This window comes from Sciurus vulgaris (assembly GCF_902686455.1).
Source record: "Sciurus vulgaris genome assembly, chromosome: 16".
NCBI classification, from domain to species: Eukaryota; Metazoa; Chordata; class Mammalia; order Rodentia; family Sciuridae; genus Sciurus; species Sciurus vulgaris.
This window is the reverse complement of record NC_136477.1, coordinates 8,968,351-8,973,778: the sequence shown is the minus strand read 5'-3', so window position 1 is coordinate 8,973,778 and position 5,428 is coordinate 8,968,351. Positions and strand designations below refer to the sequence as shown.

Below are 5,428 nucleotides of genomic sequence, written 5' to 3'. Positions count from 1 at the left end.
ATTAACTGGCAAGTAGATGAACCTATGACAGACTCTAACATGTCGTAGTAGAAATCATAGAAGAAAAATGGAATGGTTTCCGTTTTTCTCCATTAAGAATGATGTTGGCCATAGGCTTAGCATAAATAGCCTTTACAATATTCAGGTATGTTCCTACTATCCCTATTTTTTCTAATGTTTTGAGCATGAAGGGGTGTTGTATTTTGTCGAATGCTTTTTCTGTGTCAGTTGAAATAATCATATGATTCTTATCCTTAAATCTATTGACATGATGGACTACATTTATTGATTTACAGATGTTAAACCATCCTTGCATTCCAGGGATGAACAGGAGAAATACTGAAAGCATTCCCTTTAAAAATGGGAACAAGACAGGGATGTCCCCTTTCACCACTTCTATTCAACACTGTCCTCGAAACTCTAGCCAGAGCAATTAGGCAGACCAAAGAAATTAATAGAAAAATAGGCACAAACAGGAAAAGAGTAACTTAAGCTGTCACTATTTGCAGATAACATGATTCTATATTTAGAGAATCCAAAAACCTCCTCCAGAATACTTCTAGACCTCATCAATGAATTCAACAAAATAGCAGGCTATAAAATCAATACACATAAATCTAAAGCATTTTTATACGCAAGCGACAAAAGAGCTGAAAGGGAAATGAGGAAAACAACTCCATTTGCAATAGCCTCAAGGAAAATAAAATGCTTGGGAATCAATCTAACCAAAGATTTAAAAGATCTGTACAATGAATACTACAAAACATTGAAGAAAGAAATTGAGGAGGACCTTACAAGATAGATAGATCTCCCATGATCTTGGTTAGGCAGAATTAATATTGTCAAAATGGCCATACTACCAAAAGTGCTATACAGATTCAACGCAATTCCAATTAAAATCACAATGACATACCTTACAGAAATAGAGCAAGCAATCATGAAATTCATGTGGAAGAATGAGAAACCCAGAATAGGTAAAGCAATCCTTAGCAGGAAGAATGAAACAGGGGGTATTGCAATGCCAGAACTTCAATTATATTACAAAGCAATAGTAACAAAAACAGTGTGGTTTGGTACAAAAATAGACAGGTAGATCAATGGTACTGAATAGAGGACACAGACAAACCCAAATAAATACAATTTTCTCATACTAGACAAAGGTGTCAAAAATATGCAATGGAGAAAAGATAGCCTCTTCAACAAATGGTGCTGGGAAAACTGGAAATCAACATGCAACAGAATGAAACTAAACCACTATCTCTCATCCTGCACAAAACTCAACTCAAAATGGATCAAGGACCTTGAAATCAGACCAGAGACCCTGCATCTTATAGAAGAAGAAGTAGGTCCAAATCTTCATCTTGTTGGCTTAGGATCAGACTTCCTTAACAGGACTGCCATAGCACAAGAAATAAAAGCAAGAATCAATAACTTGGATAAATTCAAACTAAATAGCTTTCTCTCAGCAAAGGAAACTATCAGCAATGTGAAGAGAGAGCCTACAGAGTGGGAGAATATCTTTGCCACTCATACTTCCGATAGAGCGCTAATTTCCAGAATATATAAAGAACTCAAAAAACTCTTACACGAAGAACACAAATAACCCAATCAACAAATGGGCTAAGGATATAAACAGATGCTTCACAGAAAATCTACAAACATCAACAAATATATGAAAAAATGTTCACCATCTTTATTTATAAGAGAAATGCAAATCAAACCTACCCTAAGATTCCATCTCACCCCAATTAGAATGGTGATTATCAAGATCACAAGCAACAATAGGTGTTGGAGAGGATGTGGGGAAAAAGGTACACTCATACATTGCTGGTGGGGCTGCAAATCAGTGGAGCCACTCTGGAAAGCAGTGTGGAGATTCCTTAGAAAACTTGAAAAGGACCCACCATTTGACCCAGCTATCCCACTCTTCGGCCTATACCCAAAGGACTGAACATCAGCATGCTACAGAGATATAGCCACATCAATGTTCATAGCTGCTGAATTAACAATAGCCAGACTGTGGAACCAACCTAGATGTCCTTAAATTGATGAATGGAGAAAGAAACTGTGGTATATATATATACAATGGAATATTACTCAGCTATAAAGAATGATAAAATTATGGCATTTGCAGGCAAATGGATGAAATTGGAGAATATCATGCTAAGTGAGATAAGCCAATCTCAAAAATCCAAAAGACGAATGATCTCACTGATAAGCGGATGATGACACATATGGGGAATGGGAGGAGGGCAAGAATGGAGGAAGGAGGGACTGTATAGAGGGAAAAATAGGTGGGAGGGGTTGCGGGAATGAAAAAGTAATGGAATGAATCAAACATCATTAGTCTATGTAAATGTATGATTATGCAAAAAGAAATAGAAAAAAAAAAAAGAAAAATGAATATCAACTACTGTTTTCCAGCAAATTTTAGTGAAAAAAATAAATCCATTTATGATATTGATTACTTCTATTGTTGCTAATATAGTAGTTTCTTCAGTTCACTTTCATTATGGTAAATTTAAATTACTAAGAAACTTGCCATTGTTGCTATTATCAATTGCATAGCTTAGTGGCATTAAATATAGACATAGCTGTAAAACAGTCACTGTCATCATTTTCCAACTTTCTTCATATACCAAAATGAATCTTTGTACTCAGTATGAAAATATCCCACACTTTCCTTACCAAAATGGATTCCCACAATTCTACTATAAAACTGGAAGAGAAATTAGCATACTAGGCATGTTGACAGGACCAGGTATTAATGTTGCTATATTTTCCAACATACATTGCAAGGAGACCCCACTGGTGCTGGGATTAGATGGCCCTGCTGTGCAGCCTCCTCAGTGCACCTTAATGTCCCTGTTCCTCAGGCTGTAGATGAAGGAGTTTAGCATGGGAGTGACCACAGTGTACATCACTGAAGCCACTGCACCCTTTCTGGGAGAATGTGACACAGCTGATCCAAGGTAACTGCGGGGGCACTTGGCAAATAAGACCCTTACCAGAGCATGACAAGGTTCCTCTGGAAGATGCTTGCAAGGTCTCATCTGAAAACTGGATCCTGCCGGGAAGCCATCTGCATATTCCGGGGTTTTCTGTGCCTGCTGTTTTTACTGATATATTATTCATTGCAGAGTCTCTCTCATGGAACAAATGCATTGGGGGATAAAGGGAACACAACTTTATTAAATGATTCATTCAGGTTCCAGACAAATGATACCTATGAGACTTGTACAAAACAAAACTCTATGGGTCTTAGGGTGAAAAACATTCTTGAGCAACCGTGTCCTGTGTCTTTTTCTTGGGAACAGTGTTTTGACTCCCTTAGGATAATTTCTATTACAGATTTTTCCCAGGCTTCTAAGGCAAAAATAAAAACTCCTTTAGCTCGTTAGTTACGTCTAGTCCTGTAGAACATCAGCTGCCTCCCACAGTAGGAACTAAATAAGGATAAACTTTTCAGATCAAAGGCAGGCCTCAGTTTTCCCAGAAAGAAAACCTACTAAAAACATACACTTTGATCTCCCCTTATATCTAAGAAGACATTGGCCTAGAGAACCACAAAAACCAACATCAGACTACAAAGACTGAGTATCAGCTAGTCTATAACTTAAGTGGCAGTGTCAAATATAGGTCAAGGAAAAGTTAGACTTTGAATAATATTTCCACGTCTAAGCTATGTTCTGAAGGTGTCGGGTCAAAATAAATTCATTATATTTGTTTAATGTTACTTAGGTTAGCAGAAATATGTTAGTTAATAAAGATAAGATATTACCAGATGACGCCTGTTGGCTAAATGCCCAAATCCTTCTTCTGTTATCTATGCCCTTGAAACTCCGTCCTTTATTCTTAGTAAGTTTGTAAAGGGTATAAAAATTGCTGGTGAATTCAATAAACTTGTCAGCAACCTAACACTGACCTGAATCTGTGTGGTTGCTGTCCATCGCCGACGCTGCGCCGTCTAATCACTCGGGGCTTTTATATTTCAGGCCATCAAGGACCCCTGGACTCTGCTGCTTGGGCTGGTCCCTGGCAGGTAACCCCAAAACCTGTCCCTAAAAATAAGCAAAGTACTGCCAGGTGAGACCCCAATGTGGAGAAGGCTTTGTACTTCCCACCTGAGAATGGGATTCTCAGAACGAAGGAAATGATTTTATAGTAAAAGAAAAGGATTCCTGAGAAGGGGAAAAGGCCATAGAAGGCTCCCAGAAAATACCTGATAATTTTTTTAGAGTAGGTGTCAGAACAGAATAGATTCAGAAGTTGAGAAGGGTCACAGAAGAAACTGGAAATATCCATATCTTTGAAGCTTTTGTAAGATCATCAATTTGTGCAGCTTCAAGTACATAAGACTCAGCAAAAGAGACAGAAAAACCAAGTAGCCAGAGAGTGGAGGGCTCATAATCACTGGATAATGCAGCAGATGACAGATGGCCACAATACAGTCATAGGCCATTACAGTCAGCAGTTTGTCATACATACAGACAAAAATGTTAAAAAGTGACATTTGTGTCAGGCAACCCACATAGGAGATAACTTCATTGTGAGTTTGAATGGTCATCAAAATCTGAGGGACTGTAGTGGAGATGAAACCAATATCAGCCAAGGACAGTTTGGAGAGGAAGGAGTACAGGGGGGTGTGGAGGTGGGAGTCAGAGCTGACAGCCAGGATGATGAGCAGGTTCCCAAGCACTGTGACCAGGCACATGGACAGGAACAGTCCAAAGAGGATGGGCTGCAGGTCAGGATCTTCTGAGAGGCTCATGAGATGGAATTCAGACACATGAGTTGAATTTTGTGCTTGTATGTTGCTGGAACACTTTTGAAAAAACAAAGACAGTGTTTTTGTTTAAAACAGGCACCCCTCATCATGTAAACTTTCGAATTCATGTACATGCAAGGAAGGTGCTCTTGCTTTAAGTCCACACACCTTCAACAATAAGGCTCAGTAGTCAAACACCCAGTCTCCACACATTCTTTCAGTATTACTTTCTCTCATTCACCCCTCTTTACATACTCAGTTTAGAATTAGTGACCTGAAAATGTTAGAAATCCAGGGGAAGAGGAGAGAAGCAGCTCTTGATCACAATGAAATATTGTTTTCAGTTTAAGGAAAAAATAGGGAATATGCAATGCCTTCCTACAAGAGAAATCAAGAAGCAGTTTGATCACATCAGTCATGCACAGTCATATATGTGCATGAGGTAATAATGTCTATTTCATTCTACTCTCCTTCCTAAGTGAATTCTACTGTCATGTATAACTAACTAGAACAAATGAGAACTTTCTTTAAAAATGCAGTTTGTTATACCCCACTTATTCAAAGGCTTTTGGACCAAGTCCTTTGGCAAGATATCTCAGACTAAGGACAGCATTTCCAGACAACTAAATTGAGGATAATGGGTCATAATCTGAAAGCAGT

General features: G+C 38.4%; 1 pseudogene across 1 annotated transcript; it reads right to left on the bottom strand.

The window, feature by feature from the left end:
- Positions 1 to 2,443: 2,443 nt before the first annotated feature.
- On the bottom strand, positions 2,444 to 5,213 carry LOC306646193 (olfactory receptor 7E24-like; annotated as a pseudogene). The gene is made up of 2 exons: positions 4,016 to 5,213; positions 2,444 to 2,976 (listed from the first exon to the last, which is right to left on the bottom strand). The product of its transcript is annotated as an olfactory receptor 7E24-like (transcript).
- Positions 5,214 to 5,428: the final 215 nt, after the last annotated feature.